Here is a 26384-nt window from a genome sequence, read left to right as displayed (position 1 = left end):
CCTGAAACTTTCAGTTTTGTCTGTTGCTTCATTTCTAAAACTTAGGGTAGTGCCTGGCACAGTAAAACCCAAAGAAGCCTCTGCTGGCTGAATGATTCTGGAAACACTGAGAAGAATTATGTGCCATTCTATCATCGTCACTCAGGCTCCCAGGGTCAAAAGTGTTGGAAAAGAAAGGTTTTCCAGGACTGAGTATTGGCAAGGCAGGAAGGACAGAGAGGACAAGACGGGCGAGAAATTAAGGGTGTCATTGAGCCTCGGCTGGATAAGGAGGGAGAGATGACGAGGAAGACGGGCAAGGATGATCAGGCAAAGAGAGATCAGACAGGCAGAGAGAAAAGAGGAAGCAGGGGAGCATCATGAAGCAGGCTGAGTGGGTGTGAGTAGGAGGATGAGATGCTCTGGTCAAAAGAAGAAAGCTGAGTGGGAGACCTGCTGAGCTGAAGAGTTGCCAAGTGGTGAAACTGTCCGGTCTGTGTCCAAGGCTGGTGGTTGCCAACAGGAAGTGGAAGGTGGGAGGTGCTGAAGTTTAGCCATCAAGGCACCAGGAGAAAGGGTAGCGTCTTCCACCATGCTCCGGGATAGTAAATCTGAGTTGATTGGTTTAGTAAATCTAAGTTGATTGGTACCCATAGAAGGAAAGGTTCTATAGTCAAAGCAGAGACATCACTTTGCCAACAAAGGTCCATACAATTAAAGCTACGGTTTTTCCAGTAGTCATGTATGGATGTGAGAGTTGGACTATAAAGAAGGCGGAGTGCAGAAGAATTGATGCTTTGAACTGTGGTGCTGAGAGTCCCCTGGACTGTAAGGAGATCAGATCATCAAGAGTGTGGTCCCTAGAACGGCATCAACATCCTTTGGGAACCTGTTAGAAATGCAACTATGGAGGCTCCACACCACCTGCCTAATCAGTAACTCAGGGTGGAGCCAGGAATCTGTGTGTTAACAAGTTCTCCAGGCACTTCTAAATGCAAACTAAAGTCCAGAACCACAGACCTAGAAAATACTTTGGAAAAGACTGATTCATGTTCATAATTGGGAAGACTCCTTGTTCAGGGGTGCCTTCAGTCACCTACATTAGTGCTGAAGTTATATAATAAGAGTGCAGAAGTTGGAATGGAGAAGAAAATGTGCGTACAAGGATTGCAAAATTTAATCCTAGCCTAATTAGTAAGTCACAACAAAATAGTAATAAAAATGAGTTTGGATCACCAATTCCTTTGAATTATTTGTTCTGTTACGTCTCTCTATTAGCAGGAATCAAGAGCCAATTCCTCTCCAACACAATTTGTCAAACTGTCAGTCGGTGGGGAGGCAGAGGGAAAGAAAGAGAAACAAATTTGAAGTTTATTTCCCCTTTCCCCTCTTCTCCAGAGATACTGAAAAAAGTAATTATGAGGCCAAAAGGTAGATAGCAATGGAAAGGAATAAGAGAAGATAGATCATATGCAAACTGGGTCATCAGCTATTAAGCCACCCCAAAAGTGAGCTCAAGTATCTGTTATATGTGTGGCTATATAAACTCATTTTAAAACTTATTTTAGTAGAGAGCGGACTTGTGGACACAGCAGAGGAAGGAGAGGGTGGGACAAATTGAGAGTAGCATTGACGTATATACGTTACTATGTATAAAACAGAGAGCTAGTGGGAAGCTGCTATATAACACAGGGAGCTCAGCCCAGTGCTCTGTGACAACCTAGAGGTGTGGGATGAGGCATAGGGTGGGAAGGAGGCTCAAGAAGGAGAGAATATATGGCTAATTCACGTTGTTATATGACAAACCAATACAACATTGTAAAGCAATTATCCTTCAATTAAACAATTTTTAAATTGAAAAAAAAAAGAAAACTAATTTTAAAAGCAATTATTTGCAAAGAGCTTTAGAAAATAGATCAGCTCAGAAGAACTGTGCACTTCCATAATAAATGGTTATTGGGTTAACACAGAAATTTATCAAAAGGTATAATTTTCAAGTGATTAAAAAATGTATCTGCCCTATTCCTTAGCAGAATAATTTGGAAATGTGTTTACCATACACTTAAAGTTTGCAGAAGGGCTGTCAAAAATAACTCAGATATATGAATGCTTAACTGTACAATGGAAAAAAAAAAAAACTTTGACTATAAAAGGAATCTGGGTGTATCTATTCAAAAGAAAAATTTGAAAAGTCTAAAAGTGCATCTGACTCAATTTTTTAAGCGAGAAAAAGAAACAAAGAAGACCCCTTGAACAATTATGCAGACTTGAATGATTGAGCTTTTAAGAATGCTTTAGCTAGAAATATTCTTGTTGCTGATGCATTCAGACATAAAGACAAATCAGAAATGAAAGGATAAATTGTGCAAAGATTTGCATGAGCACAAAGGCTTATTTGGAAGAAAAAAAGTGATAAGAAATGTCCCTGATTTCTTAAGGTGGAAGTTTGTGGAACTCCTATTCTGTCTCTCACTTACTCAGCCCTGGTTCATTGCCTTGGACTGCAAGATCAAACCAGTCAATCCTAAAAGAAATCAATCCTGAATATTCATTGGAAGCAGTGATGCTGAAGCTCTAATACTTTGCCCATCCGATGTGAAGAGCCAATTTCATTAGAAAAGACCCTGATACTGGGGAAGACTGAAGGCAGGAGCAGAAGTGGGTGACAGAGGATGAGATGGTTGGATGACTCAATGGATACGAGTTTGAGCAAACTCTGGGAGATGGTGAAGGACAGGGAAACCTGGCTTGCTGCAACGCGTGGGGCTGCAGAGTCAGACATGTGTTAGCAAATGAACATCAAGAAGTACATCACTGGTGGGGTCCCTGTGACTCCAATGATCATGAACTCTGTGAATATTTTTATGGTTGATCGCCCCTGGAGGCAGGTTTAGAACCTGTAATTCTTCTTCTTTTTTAAAATATGTATTCATTTGGCTGTGTCCGGTCTTAGTTGCAGCATTTGGGATCTTTGCTGCTTCATGCAGGATCTTTCATTGCAGCGGCGTGGGCTTAGTTGCTCTGAGGTATGTGGGATCTTAGTTCCCTGACCAGAGAGCTAACCCACCTCCCTTGCACTGCAAGGTGGATTCTTAAGTCCCCTGGCAGTTCTTATATAGCTGATTTGACTTGTGCAAACTTAGAATGGTCCACTTCTCAGATACTTTGGATTTGTGAAACACAGTTCATATCACAGGTGATTTTCTTTCACTGTTGTGAGTTCCTGGAACTCACCAGCAAAAGAGCTGTGCTAAGAGCTGGCCCTCACGTATGAGAGGAAGGCGACAGTCATTTAGCAAAGCACTGGATCTTCCCGGATGTGCGTGCGTGTGTGCTCGGTTGCTCAGTTGTGTCCAACTCTTTGAGACTCTTGGGGCTGTAGCCCACCAGGCTCCTCTGTCCATGGGATTTTCCAGGCAAGAATACTGGAGCGAGTTGTCATTTCCTACTCCAGGGGATCTACCTACTCCCTCATAAAATAATGAGTCACATCTTTCATGAGTGGGACCAACCCCAATCTTCGCTGGCCACCCACCATTTCTGAAAATGGTTCCGATGCTATAAATATCTAAGGATCCTGATGGAAAATTTAAAGGATAAGGCATTTAACACTTTTCCACCTGCTTCATCTTATACAATAAGAATATAACCCCATATACTTTCATTGTTAATTTCTCTTATCTCTAAATCACTGTAGCAGTTACAATGGGACTTACCATCTAGTGCTTTAATATATTACAGTCTCCATTAATTTGTCTTCCTGTGTCTTACACAGTGGGGCACATTTTTCCTTCATTTGGTAAGATAAAGAAAGTAATAGAATAGCATCCACCTTCTAGGGTGGCTGAGAGGAGTTAATATGTGTGAAATTCCTAGCACAAGGAAAGTGCTTAATAATTATTCGCTATTGGTAACAATCATTATTAATAAGAGACAGTAGTGCCAGGGAGCTAAGAGCATAGACCCTGAAGCCTGAGTGCCTCATTCAAATTCTAGCTTTTCCACTCACCAATATGTGACCTTGGGCAAGTTAATCTTTCTGTGCCTTGATTTTCTCATCTCAAAAATGGGGATACTGAGAGTATCCCTTCTTGAATGATGAATGAGGATCCGATGGGATAATACATTGCAAAGTCCTTGGAAAGAAGCCTGCTACATAGAAGCATTGTACTAGTGTTAACATGTTTAATTCTTACAATCCTCTGAGGTGGTTGTCAGCATCCTTATTTGTACACGTAATAAAGCCAAGGTTGAGGGTCACACAGCTAACAGTGGGTCCACAGTTTTAAGTGACTTGGAGACCAAAGCTCATTTCACAACCCTACACAAGAGGGTTACAGGTGGATCTTGACTTGCATACAACACTTCCATTCCCTGGAGGCACAAGCCTAGCTAAAATGGATTATCATCTTTACTAGTATTCCAGATTACTAACAGGCATCCCAGATGCTCTCAGCCCACAGCATGTGGTAGCATATAGACGCTGGAGGTTGACAGCACTTTCTTCTATTGATTTGCTTTAAGCAAACAAAACAGACTCCCTACTTATGTCTGGGAGTGAGTGGATTCTAACAGCCCAGGGTGCCTGCTTGCTCCCCTTTGCCTGGCCCACAGCACAGGGGGAAATGGGTGACTCCGAGGTGTGAATTCTTCCAGTTCCTTCTTGAGCCTCAGTTATTCCTGCAAAGGAGTCAAGGGAGGTTTTCAGAGTTGGTTCAGACCTCCTTTTCCACTGAGGGTGGGGCAACGGTGAGAAACTAGGAGAAAGACCAGAGGCTATTTCGAGAAATGGCTTGTGAATGAGTAGCAATGCCATCTGCTGGATGGAATGGGTATCACACCAGTTCTGATGTTTCTTTGCTGCGTAATAAACGAAGCCACTGATACCTTTTGTGGGTTCAGAATTTAGTGGTTTCATTATTTCATAGCATCATTCCATAGCATCATTCCTAAATGTCTGCATACTGTGGAAATCTCATGACAACTGCACATAGAAGGACCTTCACGTTGAGTCATTAAAAGGTAAACTGACGGCATCTTTGAAGCAACATCCTATTTAGCATGAATACTTCTCCAGGTCAAATTTGTTCTGTTCCCAAATGGTTAATCTAATTAATTAGGAAAAGCCCATAACTCTCAGGCAAGGGCATCTGGCAGAACTTAGATCTTCTTGTCAGGGGCAAAAAGTACTTACAGGGAAGTGAAATCACTGCTGTCTTTATTCTTGTATTCTCTGAAATTCTGTGTTTACGTACCCAACAATTATTTATTGAGCACTTACCCTGTGTGCCAGGCACTGTATCAGGAATTGAGGAAGCAAAGACAAATAAACATAGTCCCTGATATTAACAATAAGATATGGGTATTTTCTGAGTACTTACTATGTGCCAGGCATGTACGTCCCATAAAATCACATTCAACCCTAAGAACAAACTTAGAATCTATTATTATCTCACTTGTAACCATCATATTATTGTCTCATTGATAGTGACTATTGATGTCTCAGTTACAGTTCAAGAAACTGAAACTTAGAGAGATTTAATTAGTTTACTCAAGACAACAGAGTTGGGAAGAGTTGGAGTGGAATTTGAATATTGGAGCGTGGTCCATGGGGTCACAGAGAGTCCGACACGACTGAAGCAACTAAGCACGCAAGCATGCACGCCTGTAGGTAGAGACAAATGTAACATGGACCAGTTTGGATCTTTAGTTTCACATACATTTTCTGTTCTATTAGCTACAAATTTCCAGCGAAGTGAAAGTGCTACAAAACAGTAAATGATGATAGCAATAGATGCTTTGGGAAGATTTATCAGGAAGAATATCCCTTCCTCTAGCAAGCATTTGAAATCTATCTAGTTAACATTCTTTTCAGTTCATAAATCTTCTTCTTAATAGCAGCCTTGGTCTTGGCAGCAAGATATGCATTGTTGTCAGTTCTCATTGGATGGAAAACAAATCTGTATTTTGGTCAGCATGACAGAGGATGTGAGAGTGCTGGATTTGCTCTGCGTGAGCTAGGGAGCAATTCAGATGTCTGACAGTACCAATCTCAAACTGCTTTTTATTTTTTTCTCTCTTGGTGTAAGAGGAGGGGTGCTTTTGGGGAGATGAGACCAGGGTGGATGGTGATGAATAGAAGCTGATGGCAGAAAAGAAAGCGCCTGTGACAGTGCTCAGATGCCATTTACCGGACAGAAAGAACCAGGAGTGTAAGAGGGGCCAGGTTAGAGGTTTGTAGTCGGCATGCTGGACTAGAACCTCTGCTCTTTGCCACCAGCCTAGAGTTTGACAGGCATCCCAGGTGGCGCTAGTGGTAAAGAACCCTCCTGCTAATGCAGAATACAAGAGACGTGGGTTCAATCCCTGGGTTGGGAAGATCCCTTGGAGGAAGGCATGGCAACCCACTCCAGTATTCTTGCCTGGACAACCGCATGGACAGAAGAGCCTGGCAGGCTACAGCCCATAGTGTCACAAAGAGTCAGACACCACCGAGGTAACTAAACACACACAGACTTTGACCTCAGGCAAGCCAAGTTATGTGGTCTTTCGAATCCTTAGTTTTTTCACCTGTGAGATGTGGTTGCCCCACAGTGTAGTTTTAGGGGTTCAGTGAGGTGGTCCAGACTGGCCTTTGCTACTTGCAGCAAGGGGCCAGAATTTGGGGGACCAAGGTGGGAGGGTCCTTCAGGAAAAACTGCCTATTAGGGTTGCTTGAGGCTATTTATTGAATATCAGTTTGCCATACCTACCCACTTTTTTAAAAAGAATGAATGAACCTGAATGCATTGTTCTATGCAGTATCTTTTTTTTCATATTTATTTACTTATTTGGCTGCGCCAAGGGGTCTTAGTTGTGGAACTTGGGATCTTTTCCTTACGGAAAGGAAACTCTTAGTTGAGGCATATGGGATTCTGTTCCCCAACAAAGGATTGAACATGGGTCCCCTGCATTGGGAGCATGAAGTCTTAGCCACTGGACCACCAGGGAAATCCCGCCACACATACTCATTTTCCCTCTCAACAATCCTATACGGCAGGTTGGCGAGATATTAATCATTCCTGTGTACACAGAAGAAATGGATCCCCAAGTGACTTGGCTAAAATAACGATGTGTTTCCAACCAGAGCCTACCCTCCAGGCCACCCACACAATAGATAACCGCCAAGAAAAGTATCTTATGGAACTGCAGATGTATCTCGAGCCCCAGTGAACAGAGTGATAATTCAAATTGTTTCCTGGAAATTACTAAGTACCAAATCTCTTGGACTGGACTTCTTCTACCTGGACTGGACTTCTTCTACCTGGACTTTCCTAGAAGGAGGCCAGCAAGAAAGGGGAAAAGCAATTATAAAACATTCACGGCAGATTTATTTTTTCCTGAAATTCTCTTTCTAATAAGTTTTGATGTTGAAAGAAAAACTGAATGCCTCATTTTAGTTTATTTTAAAATTAATTGTTCATCAACTGATGCTCTTTTAGTGTTGAATAACCACCCAAACACCACTTCTCTATTGTTATGCATGCTTGTGAAGCCAGATGTGAGGGAGTTTTAGAGAAATAAGAACAAATGGAAAGGACGGATAGGATATTAGAAATACCAAAAACAGTGTTCACTTAAGAAAAGTATGAAAATGTTGCATTGAAACAAGATTAGCCAAGGATCAGTACAAAAAGTCAGAGACACAGGAAAGTCAAACATACTCGAGTCTGACTGGGAGAAAGCAGAGCCGAGTAAACGCAAATCAGACCAAACAAATTTTACCATGTTAATAAGGCCCTTAAAAGTTTTCTTCAATGAGTGATTCATAAGAACTGTGCCAGTTATTTGTATGTAAATGGGCTTTTAGAAAGCATGATTGAGCAGCTCATTTTTATAGTCATTTAATTCAAGTTCATAATATTTTTAAGCACAATTAATTTGTACTATAAGGCACAGACTTGATTTTTGTTTCAGAAGGTTAAACTCAGGCCTATTCAAATGACAAATTCCAACTTGGAGGAAAGAAACTTCAAGGTGCAGTTTATAAAGGAAAAGACATCTTGGATAAAAGACAAGAGCAGGGAGATCAGTGCCTGACGCACTAGGTACTCCATGAGATTGGGGAACAAATTCCTGTGTGAATTCACTTACACGGGACGTGAATGAGGCTTGTCATTGCTCCTCATTCTACTACAAATGAAGTGAAAAGCACAAAATCTACAGTCTTCAGAATCTCAGTGTCCACTTAGTGTCCGAAACCTAGGCGTTCACTTGACATCCCTTTCTGTCCTTGATTACCCATCACCAATCCTTTACTACATTCTGTCAATTTCACCTTGTGACTAGATCTTCTATCCTTCTGTTTCCCCTGCCACTGCCCTAACCCCAGCTGCATCTTCTCCTGCTTGGATGACTTTAATAGCCTTCCAAGGGCTCTACTTCATCTACTCTGAGCTCCTCTATTCACTGCCCACAGTGACATCGGAATTATCCTTGCAAAACACGAACCTGATTATGTTACTGCTGCCCTCCTCCCAATCCTCCTGGCCAAGCCCCTTCACTCTGCTTTTAGAGCTAAGACTAGAGGCCTGTCCCCACAACCTGGTCTCTCATCATTGCCTCTTCCCTCTCTCAATTCCAGCTCGTGCATCCTTGAGTTCCTCTCCCTTGGCCATGCCTTTCCTTGCTTGGCAAATGCTGTTCCCTCTTCCCTCTGCCTGGAACTTATTTCCTTTTGTTACTCTGCTTCTCCTGCCTCTTCATTACTTGCTTAGATCTCAGTTTGTAACACTTCTTCCAAAACCCTGACCCCAGTCTTGGCCACTTTGCCCTTTTGGTTATTTTCTTTTCCTTCAAAAGCACTATTCTCTGTCCATTGTTCAACTGTTTGATTAACGTCCATCTATCTGAATCACAAATTCCAGGGGACCGGGGACTCCATAATTTTTCTCACCATCGTGTCCCTAGCATCTAGCACAGGGTCTTGTGTACAGAAGACACAAATAAATATTTGTTGAATGAATAAACTTAATGAATGAATCCTGGCTTATTGTTCTTAAAGGATAATCTCTGTTTCATTCTCTGCAGTGAATGATCTCAAACGAAAATCGTCAAGTAAAATGCAATTAACATTTAGTACGTTTTTAAGAAAAACCAGAGCACTATTACAGTGCCTAGGAAAATTGGAGTATTTCACACTTCTGTATTAATTTTTTAAAACATTTTTCTCACTTCTGCATGAGCTATTAAAATAAGCATATATGCTTGCATCCAAAAATTTCCTTTTTTCCCCCAAGATGGTTTATCCTAAAGATAAAGAAAATAAAAGTTTCACTTGTTTGGGAAATTATAAATTGCACTCCCAAAGAAAGTTCAGAAATGCAGTTTCAGATTCAACTAAATAAAAGCTCTGGTGAACTGACGATTCACAAACATCCTTTGAATGACTCAAAAGCAATGTAAATGGGAAAATATCTTAGCAGAAAACATCACATTTCAGGATTAGAAAATAATCATTCTGATTTTAGAAATAGCAAGACAAGAAAGCATTTATGCAATCAACTTTAGTGCTGAACTTAGACATAAATGAAAGTTTAATTTTCAGAAAGTTCTGATATTATACATCTTTCACTAATTACTTTTACATTTTAAAACCAAATCGCTCTGGATAAATAATTGTCTGCCAAAAGGTCCATAATGCTGTTCAACAAATTGACTAATCTGTTTTCATCATCATGTAGTAGCAGTCTTTTACAGTTTCTTTCTTAGTAGTTAGGTAGCATAATTTGTACAATAATTACTGAATATTCTCCAAAATAAATACCTCACATCAGAGTAATATAAATGGCCAGTAAATCACTACTACTAAATAAGTCTGAACCAGGCTGTCACTTCCCACTCCAGGATGCATGCCCTGGCAAAGAATACGAAAATCTTACAGCTAGAAGAGAGACCTCTAGTGTGTGTTGGAGAACTTTATATTGGGCTTCGGGCATAATTAATACAGCAAAATCACTGCAGTCATTTTGAATACTGTGGTGGGAGATTTTTTTGCCAACTCTCATTCACACTCGATTCATTTCAAAATTTCTTCCCAGCCAGCGTATGACATTTTTGTCTAATGAGTGGCTTTCTTTTCATAAACACATTGCCTAAACCCGTGAAGTTTTCTCTGGGATGCAAAGCTTTAAAATTCAATGATCACCTTTGCAACCTAATTAGTAAACACCAAACCTACTGTCATCGAAACAATTGCTAACAATTCTTTCCAATGAGCAGCAGCAGGACTCCTGAGCCAAATTGTTGTAGTCAGTGGGCAGTCTTCTGAACACCAGCCCCTCATGGTAAGCCAACTGCCACACAAATATAAACACGAGGAAGAGATCGGCACATTGCCCATTATCCAGGAGACAAATGGACCTACTTCTGTTTCAAATTCACCAAGTAGCTTAGCGACTACTTTCCACGGATTCCCATCTAGGCAGGTAAATTCCTTGATGTAAAAGCAGCTTTAATGCATCATTCAATGGCATCAGCCTCAGCCTTTCAAACTTTTATTCCCCCCTTTTCCACATTAAAAACACATTTGTGAGACAGACACACAGAAAATGTTTCTCTAAAACACACACATACACACAAAACAGGAGGTCTCTTAAGGAATCTACTGCTGAGGAGGTAAAAGCATTTTGCTCATTTTAATTTGCTAAAACAATCCAAGCATGCTTGGTACCCAGAGGGTATTCTCAAATAAACTTGTATCTGTAGCTGCCAGCTTCGTTGATTGAAAACAGAAGGCAAATGTTTCTTAAAGAATGAGTGTGTTAAACTGTTACATCTCTCCCAGCTCCACCACGGGGACACACACACACACACACGGGGAGACATACACACAAACACACACACATATCCATCAAGGATTTGCTTGAAAGCAGCAGTTCTATGATCAGAGAGGTAACGCAGCATTTGTACCAAATTACTTCTGCCCACTGAGGTGCACCTCTTAGCGAGGAAGCCGGGGGCGCGGGGACACCGGACCGTTCCCGCGTGCCTCTCTCCACGCACAAAGCCGACATCCAACTTGGCTAACTTAGTCGGCTCCCGCCCAGCCGGCCCCCGCAGCACCGTCACGGTGAAAACATGTTGATACCAGAAACTCAATTTCCAAGGCGGTGGCAAGGGTTCGAAAGCACAAAGGCAGACGCACGGTCGACCCGCGCGCTAGCTAGCAAGTTGCGGTACTCCGGGGCGGCTGCGCGGAGCCCGCGTCCAGGTAAGGGATTCCCGCACCGCGGCTCCCGTCTCCCCTTCCTGGATGTTCTGCGAGTCCGACCTCACTTTTCACGCGAATTCACCAGGATGCGCCCCCGACCCCGGCTCTTTTTTTTTTTCTCCAGGAGGCGCGGACTCTTATTTTCCAGCCCAGTCCCTCTGGGGGACGGGAGAGGAAGCACACTTCGTATTTCCATAAAGAGGGGCGGCGGGGGAGGGGGCGGGGGGAGAAGAGGAAAGAGGTCAAAAAGGAGCCAAACTGCATCCCTCCCCCCGCCCCCCACCTCGGCGCCCCCAGCGCCGGTTCAGACGGCGGAGGAGCCAGAAACCCTGTCCCTTTAAGGGAGCCCCGGCTGCCAGCAGGGGAGGGAAGGATGCGGGGCTCCCGCCGCAGGCACCGCGGGTCCAGGCGGCCGCCACAGAGCCCCAGCCGTTACCTGCCGCGCTCCCGTCCTTCCCCCACCCGGCGCCCCCTCCCCGGTCCCCGCCTCCCGGGGGGACTTCTAATCCGGAGCACGTGCCGTGCCCTTTATCAGGGGAGGCGGTGGAGAGGAAGAGGAATGAGAGCTTTTTAAAAATAAATGAAACGTTTGCATCCATAGCGCGGGGTGGGGGGGGGGCTGGAAAAGGGAGGGGGTGGTGGTGGGAGGGGGCTTTAAAGGCGCCCAGTGGGCGGAGGCGGCGGATCCGGATCAGCCCGGCCCGAGACGGACGGCGGACAGCGCTGGGCACCGGGCGCCGCTCACAAAGGGGAGCGGGGCGGTCTGGCCCGGGCACCCGGGGAGGGGAAGGAGAAAAACCGCCCCGGGGCCCTCTCCGCTCGGCCGCCACAATGGCGTCTCTCGCGGGGCGTCCGGGGGGCGCCGCCGAGGCTGCTGCGGGCAGAGGGGGCGGCGGTGCTCCCCCCACCCCCGGGCGGGAGCCGAGCCCGGGGCGCCGGCGCCCCCCGCGCGCCCTGCGGCGCCGTGCTCTCGGCCGAGGGCGCTCCTGCCGGCGGCGGCGGCGGCGGGTGCGGGGCCCGCGGCGCCGGGAGGCTCTCGGCGGGGCCGGTTCGCGGAGCTCGGCGCCCGGGAAGAAAGGGACCCGCGCGGTTCGCCGAGGAGGACGGGGGAGGGAGGACGGGGGCAGCGCGGCGGCCGAGCGGCCGCCGGGGAGGCTGGCGCGCGAGCCGCCGGCGGCCGGGCGGGCGGGCAGGCGGGCGGCGCTGGCACCGGCTCCGAGAGCCGCAGCCGCTCCGCTCCGAGAGCCGGAACCGGGCCCCCAGATCCGGAAGCCCGGCCCTGGCGCGCCGGCCCCCGGCTGCCCCGGCCCCCGCGGCCGCGCCCGCTCCGCCCCGCTCCCTCTCGGGGAGGCACGCCGAGGAGCGGCGGGAGCAGCCCCGGAGGAGGGGGCGGCCGCTGCCCCGCAGCCGGTCCGAGCGGCTCCCGAGCCGCCGCGGCGGGCTGTGTGTGTGCGAGTGTGCCGCGCTCTCGCCCCATGCCTGGCACATGCGTAAAAGCGAGTTGCGCCCAAAGTCCCAGCCATACCCTCCTTAGCAAATAATAACAAACCCAAACCGTCAGATCTTACCTGAAACATTGAAGCACAAAGTCTCTCTCCAAGTCCCCTTTTCCTTTTCCTCTCCCCCCTTTTCCGATTTCTCTCCCAGCGATCTGCTCGGCTCGCCACACCAGAGAGAAATGCAATAGCTTGGCTAAGGTAGACAGAACAAAATACAGAGAAGAGTTGCTCCAGGGCTTTGAAACCCCTCAAGGCAAGGATCAGGATACAATTAGCTCATGCCTCTACCTCCAGTCTAAATCAATCTCCAAAATAAAACTTAAATCAAATTAACTGATCACAGGGCAGACAATTGATCTCCTTCAAAATATAAAGCTCTACATAGACGTATAGAAAAATATACATATAGGAAAATTTTTTTCCAGATTTTTTTTTTTTGGTGGAAAAACAGTCTTATTTCAGCCTCCAACTTGCTTTTTACCCTCCTCTTGCACAGAAAAGCTGATTTTAATCGTTGTGATTAGTTTTGATGTAACGTTTCCGCGGGCGATTTCTGCAAATGGATGGAGTGTTTCTTTGCCAAAAGAGGGAAAAGCAGCAGATGATGATAATTATAAGGATTGTTGGTTGTTTCTTTTTATTTGTGTTTAGGGCTCTCTCTTCACTTTCTCAAGTTGACCTGACACTGCTGTTACACTAGGGTCGCGCAACTTGTTGATGAAGATCACCGCCCTGTCTGATCAAAGGATAGGTGATAATTTGGCAATCGAGCAGCGCATTTTTGGTTCCTTTGGCGACAAAACGTCCCAAATGACATGGATAAAAATAAGCACACGCAGTGTGCTTTGCCCCAATCAAGTCTGAATCAGCGCCTGGGGGTGATACACAAACTCATTTCAAATGTTCAACCATGCAGAATTGCAAAAAGATTGAAGGAGTTACACCGCATTTTTTTTTTTTTTAAATAGCAAAATTAAAAGAAAACAAAACCTACATTAGGTGTAGCCAGGGACCTACCATTAAGGTTTATTTGATCAACCTTGTAAACATACCTCCCCTGCTCCCTTCTCTTTGCTTCCCTCCACCTGGTCTCTTTTATAGGGGGGTTTGTATAATTCCATTATTTGCTCACCAGAGCTAAAGAGACTCTAACATAAACACATTTCCCCAGATTGCTACTCTGATTCTGACCTCCCCCACTCCCCATCACTTCTCCTTCCTCTCTGAGTCTTTGTTCAAAGAAACTGTGCTCAAGCCCTTCCTTACCTTAATTCTTTTTAGTTAGCATGGGATATTTGGTTGTAACTCAAGGATCACCTCCCATTAGTGTTAGAGCCATGCAGGATACTTTTTGAAATGGTATTTTTTTTTTTTGAGCACTTCACAGTTCATTAATTCAAAGACTTTGCTGACATTTCTTATGAAAAAGACCAGGCTGTAAGGCCAAGGATACTAAAAAAAGAAAGGGGTGGGGGGAAGCACTAAGTAGAACCAGACATGTCCTGAATACCTGCAATTGGCAGCATTTCACGGGAAGTACTTTTTCACCATGATTTTACCTAGAAGGTAAGCAACCCCCTCCCGAAATACCAGCAAAAAAGAGAAGGTCCAAGCTTTAAAAAAATATGTAGTTGATTAGATCGGTTCTACTGTGACATGAGATGAATGTCATCATGAGAGTCAGGGATGTTGGTAGATTTTTTAAAAAACATAAGTTCCTATGACATAGAAATCTGGTTTGAGAATATCAGTACCCTATAAAAAGAAAAGAGTAGCTTCCACAACTCAAAACAAAATTATGTTGTTCTGTGCATGTTCTCTTTGAATCTCCCCCCGCCCCCAACACACATACACACACACACAAGGTAGATATAGTCTCTGATCTGCTATAAAAAAATTTAATGTCTACAAAACCCCAAATACAATTGAGTAAAAACTTTGTTCTTGTCCCCGTGTGTGTGTGTATGTGTGTGTGCTGAGTCACTTCAGTTGTAACTGACTTTGCAACCCCATGGACTGTAGCTTGCCAGGCTCTTCTGCCCATGGGGATTGTCCAGGCAAGAATACTGGAGTGGGTTGCTATTTCCTGCTCCAGGGGAATCTTCCCTACTCAGAGATTGATCCTGCATCTCTTACATTGTCCCCTGCATTGGAGATGGGTTCTATACCACTAGCGCCACCTGGGAAGCCCCATTCTTGCCCCCAAATGGCACTAAATGTTAATATAGGAGAACATGAGCAGAAAAGACACATGGAAGAACCAGCCTCAATTCATTGAAATGACTTAATACGTTAAAGGTGTGGCTTTAAAGTGACTTCATCCAAGTCTGGAGAACTGTATCATCATCTTGGAATGTGAGAGCCAGGAAGACCATTTGTGGGAGGGCATCTGGTTCTTCCCATTATCTTCAGATGAGGCGAAAGCTGCTTGCCCAAGGTCGTAAGCCAGCCACTGACAGGGCCAAGGCTAGGCCACAGAGGCAGGCCAAAAGAAAGGTGAATGGTGCCCCCTTGCTCCCCAAAGGCACTCACCTGGAGAAACCATACAGCATTCCAAATTCTGCTGACATGGCTTAAACTGTGTTTTTGGAATTCCCTTTCTGGAATTGTCCTTAAAGCCTGTTGAGCTTAGTCGCTTCAGTCGTGTCCGACACTCTGTGACCCCATGGACTGTAGCCCATCAGGCTCCTCTGTCCATGGGGTTTTCCAGACAAGAATACTGGAGTGGCTTGCCATTTCCTCTTCCAGGGGATCTTCCCCACCCAGGGATCAAACCCACGTCTGCTGTGTCTCCTGCATTGCAGGCGGATTCTTCACTGGCTGAGCCAGTAGGGGAAGCCCAAAAGCCTATTAGCACATTTTTTTTAATATCTCTGAGGTCAACAAATCTTTGTCCTTTGATGTTTAACTTGTGGAAACCATCCCCCCAGCCTTCCCGCACCCCACCAAAAAAAAAAAGAAAAATTAGTACCGGCTCTGGGGAATAAGTGAATGATGGAAGACGGTTTATGCTATTTAGAGTCAAAAAAGAATGACCAAAAACAGTAAACAATGAGGCCAGTTTTCTTATTAGCACTTAAATGGACTAAAGACAATTCTCAAAATGTTTTAAGCAGTGGAATTACTGGGGCTTTGTTTTCCAGAATAGCTACTTGGAAAGGAATAATATTCATTTGAGCAAATTAAGTTCTGAAGCATTCATTTTTAAGATGTTTTCTTACTTCAGAATGACATCACTTACAAGAAGATGCACTTCTTGGACATTAGGTCAGTGACATTTTTAAGTGATCCAACCTATTCAGTTGTTCCCTGAATTTGTGGTAATCCGGTGGCAAATAGTACTCTTGCCTGGAGAATCCCATGGATGGAGGAGCCTGGTAGGCTATAGTCCATGGGGTCGCTAAGAGTTGGACATGACTGAGCGACTTCACTTTCACTTTTCCCTTTCATGCATTGGAGAAAGAAATGGCAACCCACTCCAGTGTTGTTGCCTGGAGAATCCCAGGGACGGTGGAGCCTGGTGGGCTGTCTTCTCTGGGGTCGCACAGAGTCGGACACGACTAAAGCAACTTAGCAACAGCAACAACGGTGGCAAATAGACTGCAGAATAAGGCCTTATTTTACTGTCGTGAGGACCTTAGTGTTCTCATATTTTGAAGGAGACTCAAAGTTCAGATGGTGGGGATTGAGATTGAAAAGTTATTTTGTCCTGTGCGATTTAAAGAGATGAACCAATGTCACAACCTTCAAATGTAGGACAATGTAAACTTATTTCAAATTTTAAAATAGATATTTAATGAAATGGCATGTGAAAAGTGGGGTCCATATCTTGCTAAGTACAAGATATGAACTTATTGATTTTATTTCAATCAATCTTGTAATCATAACTAAAGTACTTTTTATCTAATTAATACCTGTGCAAGTGAATTTCTATATTTTGTGATTTCTGCAGTGCTCCCCCCCTCCCCCCGCCGATCATTAAGGAACTGGGAAAAAGTATATTAAAAATCCTTCCAACCTTCTTTTTCAATAAATAGTTGAAGTGAGACCAGCAGCCTAAAAACCATCAGCAACACGGAAAATGATGGCAATAAAATTGTCAGCAAGAAAACAATCAAAAAGAATACACAGGCCTCTGTTTCCATCTTCCGGTGTCTTTCTCTCCAAATGAGTTCCACCAGTTTTTAAAGGCAGAAAAACAATGATAGAATTTTTTGAGTTGAAGCCAGAAGCTTTGTGGAAAAAAGTTTAGCACTGGGACCTTTGAGGAAGAGAAAAAGAGACCTTCTTTAAGGGGAGCGGCAGCCCCTTCTAATATGAACGTGGAGACAGCTCATTTGGCCGTCTCCGAGTCACCGAACCCTCAAATCACAAGTTTGCACAGAAATCGTGGCTTTGTCCAGGGGAAGCCCTGCGGGACAGTCTTGGTGGTGATTTGACAAGACGTGGACATTAGCTGCTGAGATGAAATGTAAAATTGAAGAGCCCTCCACTGAAGCAGCCAGACACCCAGACCAAAGCTGAAATTCCATTGCACTTTCCATTACGAAGAAGGAAGGAGCCTCAGTGCTTGGGTTCAGCCTGAACAGGCCTGGGTATCATCACCCTTTTCTTTCTTTATGTATTGAAATGATGATATTTCCATCATTGCTCCAAAGAGGTCTACCTAAAACTACACTGACAGGCCCTTTAACCCAGGAAGCAAATTAGGTTGTTTTATTTTTATCTTCCAGTCAGTTTGGGGGAGGAAACCACCTGTTTCTTATCAGCCAACCTGAAACTCCCCATAACTCTGTGGAATGTGTACATTTTCCTAGAGTTGAATAGAAGCATTAATGAGCTCAAACAGAATGGGTTTGTGATTCCTGGAGGTTTGGCTCCACCACCACCTATTTATAATTAGCTTCTGGAAAACAGGCTGGTTTTCTGTATCACTGTCCATGTTAAAAGAGTTTGTATATCTCACTTTCCGAAAAGGTAGACCTTATAACGGTGGCAGACCTGCTACTGGGCATCAGTTTCATCTCAACCATGATTTTGAATAGAAACAGGTATCAAATCCTTGTACTGAGGCCCTTAAATCAGTTTGATCTTTTATCAAACCTTATTGCTTATAATCGCACATTATGAAGCAATACAGAAGATGAATGCAGAAATAAAACTTGTGTTCATGGGATACCCTTACCACCCTTTAGTGTTATTTGATAGAGAAACACCTTTGTTGGCAAGGAAGTTGATGTGTAAAGAAAAGACTTGGGTAGCACCTATATTTCTTCCTGGCATTTAAAATCCTTTGCTGGACCGTCACATTCTATATTTCAAATATATAAATGGTACTGTTACCAACCTAATTAATTGAGTTCCACTCGCAGCTCTGCAACTTTCACTGTAACTTGATCCTTAGTTTCTTTAGGCGTAAAATTCGAATGAACATTCCCAACTTGAAGCCTTATGTTGAAGTTGAATGGGCTAATACATAGAAAGTATTTATAACTGTGCCTGGAGAACAGTGAGTTCTTAATTATGATCACTATGGTTTATAGTAGTGTTTGTTGAATATGTAGTATTATTGTTGAATAAATAACATATTCCATGAGTAGCACAGGAAGAACAATATTTTTGCAACGAGAGGTATCTCATTTATTGGAATTTCAGTGGCTGACCTTCTTTAAAGATTATTAAATTGCATTTTGTTATTTCATCTAGAAACCACACAGAAACCTCCTTTTTTCATATAAAATAATGGGGGAAATGAGATTGTCTCCAGGGGAAATTAGCAAGGAAACATCCTATATGAATGATGCTCCTCACGAGGAAAGACTCTTTTTGTTCCTTTGAGGATCCTTGATTTTGACAAGACTGTCTCATGCATAGAAAACAGTTAATTAAGCATTTTGTATAATTGCTTGTATTCATATAAAAAACGGGACTCAACTAGAATTCTGCCATGAACCTCTTTCTTCCTAATTATTTGCTTTTTCTCCTTTCAGGAATTACAGGATCAGCACAAAGAAGTGCTTTAAAAACAAAAGTTTAAGAAAAGAAAATAGCATTTGAAAAATCAGAAGAGATGAACTTCAGGGCTTGATTCACATCTTTAAGAAACAGTCCAGTCAGGCAATCACATCATATTACCCAATTTTCTACACTTTGCAGTTTATGTATATTCTTCTTTCCTAAGCTTTAAACAGTATTATTTTCAGACTGTTCTGTACAAAGCTATGCAGTGGTTCTTTTAAGGAAACATTTTAAAGAAGATAAACATTTCATTAGCTATTTTGTTAGCGTCCCATGGTAAACTAGCTGGCATTAAAAGGTACCTCTATTTGCAGCATGATACGTCTCATGCCCAGCTCATCTGGTAGAGAAATACTTAGCTCTGCTTCACTGTTCTTCTGTCTGAAGCAAGACTGTTCATGAGAAACCCCATAATACAACTGAGGCCCCTCGGGGGCACCATATACATTTATGTAAAGTTATCTTCTCATGCATCCTCTGGGTGTCAGAACCTCTCAGCTTTGCTAACCATAAAAAATCTGCCTTAAGCACATTACTAACTTTAAAACTATAATGATATGGATGTCATATTTCAGTTTTTAAAAAACCTTTCCCTGGGACTTCCCTGGTGGTCAGTGGTTAAAACTCCATGCTCCCAATGCAGGGGACCAGGGTTTGATCCCTGGTGAGGTAACTAGATCCTGCATGCTGCAACCAAGACCTGGCACAGCCAAATGAATATTTTCTTTAAAAAAGCCCAAACAAATGCTCAGGCTATGTCCTATTTCAGGACAGTGAGAACCTAGTTAAGAAGGTCTACTCAAATGATTGGTTCTAGGAAATAAAAATAAAATAAAACACTTTCCTTGCTCCACTCCTGAAAACGACCCCATAAAACTTATCCAATGGTCATCATCTTATGGTTAAAAGTATAACATTTATTTAACAGAAAAAAAAATCATGAGTAGGCTTTAGTTAAAAATAAACCCAAGAACAGCAACAAAAAGTATCTGGTGAAAAAATAATAATTAAACAAGAAAAAAATGTATTACTGTTCAAGATGTATAGGAGCCACTATAAATCAATTTCTATAGGAAGCAAGAATTTTGTACTTTCTTTAAAGTTATCGAGAGAAAGCAGTTCTAGAGTCTTACTGAGCATAAGCCTGAACGGTTCAAGTGGGTGCTGGGAGGTGGGGGAACAAGTTGATAGGACTATTCAGCATGGGGGTTTAAATGATTTCAATATTATTCTTAATAATAACATTAATGATAGTAGTGATAAGAAACAATTATGAATGATGGAAGGGAACTTCAATTGTGTGAAGACCATCTGGCTATGAGAGTCAGACATGAAATTCTAAAATCCTCAATCTGTCCCTCTAAGGTTGCTGTGTAGATAATGGATATCTTAATTTTTTAAAAAGAAAAAAAAAAACCCTCATATCCATTGTACCAAATGTACAGCAGCTCCTGCTGAGAAAACAAAGCCTCTGTGTCTCTTTCTTTCCTAATCGTCGTTGTCCCCAAAAAACAAAGGCTCCGTGAAAGACCTTAGAAGATAATGATAGTAACTCGTCAGTCTTTTATGTTATTTATCTGCCTCTGAAGATCTTTGATTGGTAATTGTTCGATCATCCTGTGACTTTTCATTTCTCCAAAGTGGGGGGAGAGAATTTCCCCAGGTTTTCCTCCTACAGTAGAAAGCTTTCAGAAAGAAATTTAGGGGGGTAGAGTGAGAGGGATGAAATTTTTGGTCTGCCACCAATACATAACTTAAAGCATTGTTATGTGGGACTGAGAAATAACAAGAAAGAGGAGGCATCTAACTCAGAACCTGGAACGTGGTTTGTATTGTTAGTAACAGTAGGGTAATATTAGTAGATCTTTTTCCTTTTATTTATTACACCTAGGGTTTAGCTGTTTAAAAATTTTTTGATGCTCTTTCATGTCAAAATATCATGGGAATCAAAGGGCAAAATGTTGTCTGATTTCACCTACATGGGTACCTAGATCGAGTATCAAATTCATAGAGAGAGGACTACATCAGTAGTTACCAGGAGCTGGGGAAGAGGAAAGAATGTGGTTATTGTTCATTGGGTACAGAGCTTCAATTTGGGAAGATGAAAAATATCTGAAGATGGACAGTGGTGAGAGTTATACAACAACATGAATATGCTTAATGCTACTGAACTGTACACTTAAAAAAGACTAAGATGGGAACTTACCTATATTTTACCACCATCACCTCAACAAAAAAGAAAAAACTGCAAATGTCTCTTTACCAACTCACGTGTGAGCTCAGACCACTTCACCATTCTGTACTCAGCTCAAGTTCATTGCAGAGTCCTTCATTGTGTTATAAAAACTTGTATGTTCTGAATCAGGTCAAATCCCTGGAAATTGCTGAGCTTCCCCTGTTTTTTCCCCTTTGACAAATCCTAGTTAAAGAGATGTTGGGGGAGGTAGGAAGGGCTCAGTCTTTGGTCTGCAACAAATACATAATTTAAAACTTATCTTTATGTGGTAAAGAGAAATATGAAAGAGAAGGCATTTATGTCTAGATCCTTGGAATTACGTAGGCAAAAGAGCCTTCTGTTCAACAATATTTTATTTTTATTTATTTGGCTGTGCCAGATCTTAGTTGCAGCATATGGGATCTAGTCCCCCCACCAGAGATTGAACCAAGGGGCCCTGCATTGGAAGCATGGAGTCTTAGCCTCTGGACCACCAGGGAAATCCCTTGACAATATTTCAGATGTGTCCTATATGTTTGTCATTCTGTAGACATGACCTTATACCTTGCACCTTGGAAATGCAAAATCTAAGCAGTTTGTAGATTAATGAAATAATTAACTAAATGGAACTCTTTGCTTCGTGTTATGGATGTAACACTAGATGAGGGAACCGGAACTGGATGCCTTGTTTTGTTTTGGGAAGTTATGAAACTAAAAGTCCATGTTTTTACTTTTTCATTTCTCTTGGGGTTTGGGTTGGTTTGGATCGACCACATAGGCTGCAGGCCTAGTCTTCTTGTTTCATTCTTTGTGGCCGTCCACAGACGCTTAGGTCCGTCCTCTCGGCTTAAACACCCACTTCCTTTAGCCTCGTGGTAATTAGTTACAGTTTTATTGGTGCCCTTCTATTTCCCAGAAACGGATTGTTTTTTTGTTTCTGGAAACAGCAGCAAGAGAAATCTTTAGATGTTGAAGAATAAGAACACAGCTTTCTCCTGTTTTCTTCTTTTCCTTCTTCACAGAGGTATGTCACTCACTGGTTTTTTAAATCTACTCAACCTAAAAACTGGTCTTCACCTGTGGTTCGTCTTTTCCTGTTTTCCTATGGTTTCTTGTTAAGGAATATTGTTGCTGATGGCAGAGAGGTCCTATCAAAATCACGTTTAGAGAAGTGCCTTTTTCAGATATTGGTATTATTCAACTCTTTCTCCCACAGCCGCGTTGTGAGTTTCCCAGAAATCTGTCTTCCAGAAGCAAAAGGGAGACTCTTAAACAGAAGAGAAGATTCTTCCTCATGTCTGATCCAAAAGGAATGGAGCCTATGGTAGAGATGCTAGAAAAAAAAATTAATTGATAATGAATAAATTAAAGGACAGACCCAACTCAAGGAGCCCACGTCTCTGCAGATTTATGGGAGCAAGACTGGGGTTAGGTGGTGGAGAATGAATAAACCTACTGCTCATTTCCCTTCTTTCGTCCCTTAGAAGTCACAACTTCCCATTTCCATTCCCTGAAGAACTAGGAGTAAATTAAGATGTTAATGTGAATCTCCAATACTTTGACCACCTCCTGCAAAGAGCTGACTCACTGGAAAAGACCCTGATGCTGAGAGATTTTGAGGGCAAAGGAGAAGAGGGTGGAAGAGGATGAGATCGTTACATAGCCGCACTGACTCAATGGACATGAGTTTGAGCAAACTCAGGGAGATAGTGAAGGACAGGGAAGCCTGGCGTGTTGCAGTTCATGGTGTCAAAAGAGTTGGACATAACTTAGTGACTGAACAACAACAACAACAAATATGAATCTCCATTTTAAGGCAACGTGTTGAATTTGAAAGCATCTTGATACAGATTTTAGTCTAAATTTTTTTTGGGGGGGGGAATTGCTTTACAATGTTGTGTTGGTTTCTGCTATACAAGAAGGTGAAACAGTCATAAAATTATATATATATATATATATATATCTCCCCTCCCTCTTGAGCCGCCCTCCCCTCCCCCATCCCACCCCCTCTGGGTCATCACAGAGCACCAGGCTGGGCTCCCTGTGTTATATAGCAGCTTCCCTCTAGCTAGCTGTTTTACACATGATAGTGTATATATGTCAAGGCTACTTCTCAATTCGTCCCACCCTTTCCTTCCTGCACTGTGTCCACAAGTCCATTCTCTACATCTGCGTCTCCATTCCTTCCCTGCAACTCGGTACATCAGTACCATTTTTATAGATTACATATATATGCATGAATAGATTTTGTTTTTCTCTTTCTGACTTTGAGTCTATATTTTAATATACCACAAATTTAGCCTTAACTAACTCTGCCACTATTCCACTTAAGCCTGTTGGTTTCCCTTAAAGACTTTCCTTTCTTTCTAACCTTCTTCATTCAAACTGAGACAATAAGAAGTTCTGTTTGTACAGTTAACCAAACACTGTCACCTCCATTACTTTGTTTGGTTTTGTCAACCAGGAGTGTTAACCCAGTTGTACTGAAGATGAAGAAAGAGAAAGACATGTAGAGGAAGAGCTTTCTTCTGACTCCAAGACCAGGCTCTCTGCATCAGATGAGAACTTGCATTTGTCTTGGTCATAACCAGGCGTTTTGCTCTCAATCTCATCTATTTTGTACTCATCTTTGGCTTCTTAGACCCAAAACTGGCTCTTGCAGGAAACATATATAAAATGAAATAGTGAATGAGCCTTTCAAATAATTCGTCCTGTGCCACAGTATTCAGTAAATAAAACAAGAGGGAAAAAAAGTCAGCCAATTTCTTTATCCATAGGCTAAGCTCCTGGTTTGTATGATGAAATAGGAAAGTGTGACTTCTTCCTCTTCTCCCTCCTCCTTCTTTCTCTGTCTCTTTTCTATGAAGACTTTGGCTCTTGTAGTTACTCTGCTGTCCTCACTGTTCTAAGGTCTCCTGAGGTTCTGTGATGATCTCTCTAAAGGCAGAGCCTGCTTCCTGATGCACTGGTGGGTGGGTAGTCAAACCCACAATTCAGAGACATTGAACGAGATGCAGCTGGCTTTGGAAACCTCAGTAATACCTTCCTCTCCTGGGAGTGAGCAGGAAAGGGGTAGCTTTGTCTAGAGTAAAGAGTAACTATTACTAGGGTGGTTGAGTCTTTGTAATGCCAAAAGTCGTTCAGTCTATCCGACTCGTATCCATCTCATATCCGAGTCCTTACGACCTCATGGACTATAGCCTGCCAAGCTCCTCTGTTCATGGAATTCTCCAGGCAGTTCTACTGGAGTGGGTGGCCGTTCTCTTCTCCAGGGGATCTTCTCAACCCAGGAATCGAACCCAAGTTTCCCGCATTGCAGGCGGATTCTTTACCATCTGAGCCACCAGGGAATCCCTGTAATGCCGATGCCACCCTCAATTTTGGAAACAAGAAAGGAGGCAGGCAGGCAAGTAGCAGAAAATCTCTTCCTCATGTTCCTAAGCTGATAAATACACTTGCAACTCAGTGCCAGGTCATAATCCTTATAACTTGGCTTAGCTCACTCAGGGATGCCTGGAAGCTAAATGGGCCTAGACAGACTTGAAATGGTAGAACGCAAGTTCTCCATTCTTGACTGTAGCCCACCAGGCTCCTCTGTTCATGGAATTCTCCAGGCAAGAATACTGGAGTGGGTTTCCATTCCCTTCTCCAGGGGATCTTCCCGACCTAGGGATGGAACCTGGGTATCCTGCATTGCAGGCATATTCTTCACCATCTGAGCCAGCAGGGAAGCCCACTCTCCATTCTTTCGGTACCCCATTTGTATTCTACCCACTTTGTTTCAATTTGCATCACATCTTTCTTCTTCTTCTTGGCACCTCCCCTAGTCCTCTGTTGGTGACAAAAAAAAAGGAAAGGTGTTTTCCAACCAAAGCAAGTTCTAGAGGAACATCTTCACAGCCTAATTAGCTCTTAGGCTCTTAATTTTGGAGAAACCTGACTGTGTACGTTTCCTAATTAGGAAACCCAAATGGGAGCGCTGACACTGCCTCCCGAGGCAAGGCACATACACAGAACAGCTACCATCCGAGGGAGCTATGCCTTTTTCTCTTTGTAATTACGTCACCCAACTTCAGCTGCAGTTAAACTTGAACCTTTTCTCAGATGAAGGCCTTGAACCCTCTGCTCAGCTATTACCTTGTGTATCAAATCACAAAGCAGTCTTGCAGCAGTCCAAGTTTAACACGTGAATGTTGTAAGATTCCTGCCGTTTTCTTTTCTCTGCTTGGACTGTGTCTCCATGTGCAGTTTCATATGAATTATGGGCAGAGATCCTCACCTTTCCTTTTGAAGGAGGAAAAGGAAATTGTTTGTGCACATAAAAACAGGTACCTTTTTTTTTTAATGAACCTAAAATTTTGCAAACTGAATAGGACCCTGACCTGGGCAGTCATGTACCTTGTCTCTGGCAGAGGTAGGAGGCAGAGGGTGAGGTACTGACAGAGAGCAAGGGAGAAAGGGGGCCCTCATGCACAAAGCCAACTGAGGCATTTCCTGTAGAGACGGAATATCGCTCTCAAGCCCCATGGTGATCTAATAGCCTAAAGCATCAGAACTGACTACCTTTGGCTGCCTTAATTCCAAATGTCCTTGGTAATCAACACAAGGTCTGGCTGCTGTGGAATTCTAAACTCCACGTCTATAGCTATAGTAAGAGTTGTCTGGACAGTAACAAGAGGAGGGTTATGTTGTTTTCAGTTGCCAAGTCATGTCCGACTCTTTGTGATCCCATGGACTGTAGGCCGCCAGGCTTCTCTGTTCATGGGGTTTTCCAGACAAGAATACTGGAGTGGTTTGCCATTTCCTTCTCCAGGGAGTCTTCCTGACCCAGGGATCGGATGCGTCTCATATATTGCCAGGTGGATTCTTTACCACTGAACCACCAGGGAAGCCCAAAGCAATTATACCCCAGGTTAAAAAGAAAAAAAAAGAGTATGACTCCAAGCCACCAACTCCTCATACTGATAACCAGCCAGTTAACCGCTGTTCCCACAGCCTTCATGTTAAGTAGAGGGATGAGTCCCCCTTCACATTCCAGAAAGATGAAACTGCAAGACAAAGACCCTCCTCTTATGCTTTCTGTGTACAGACTTCTTTTGTTGATAGAAGTAACCTAACCCTCAGGAGGCTGTCAGTATGCAGGCAGATCTTTTCAATGGTTTCTCCCTGCTCTCCAGATTTAATCAAGGCCCTGATTGCTCTGGCCCACCTCCCTCTGCATCCACAGGAGGCTTCTCTCTCCTGACTCTCGATTGCCCCAAGTACTTTGGGTCCCATTTAGCTCCTTCCACCCAGCTTTCTGCCCCAGGACCTTTGCACAATTTGTTGCTGTTCAGTCGCTAAGTTGTGTCTGACTGTTTGTGATCCCATGGACTGCAACACACCAGGCTTTCCTGTCCTTCACCATCTCCTGGAGTTTACT

The sequence above is a fragment of the Giraffa tippelskirchi genome, chromosome 14 (genome assembly GCF_054371585.1).
Source record: "Giraffa tippelskirchi isolate mGirTip1 chromosome 14, T2T-mGirTip1v1.2.pri, whole genome shotgun sequence".
In the NCBI taxonomy this organism is placed as follows: domain Eukaryota; kingdom Metazoa; phylum Chordata; class Mammalia; order Artiodactyla; family Giraffidae; genus Giraffa; species Giraffa tippelskirchi.
This window is presented reverse-complemented; position numbering follows the sequence as displayed.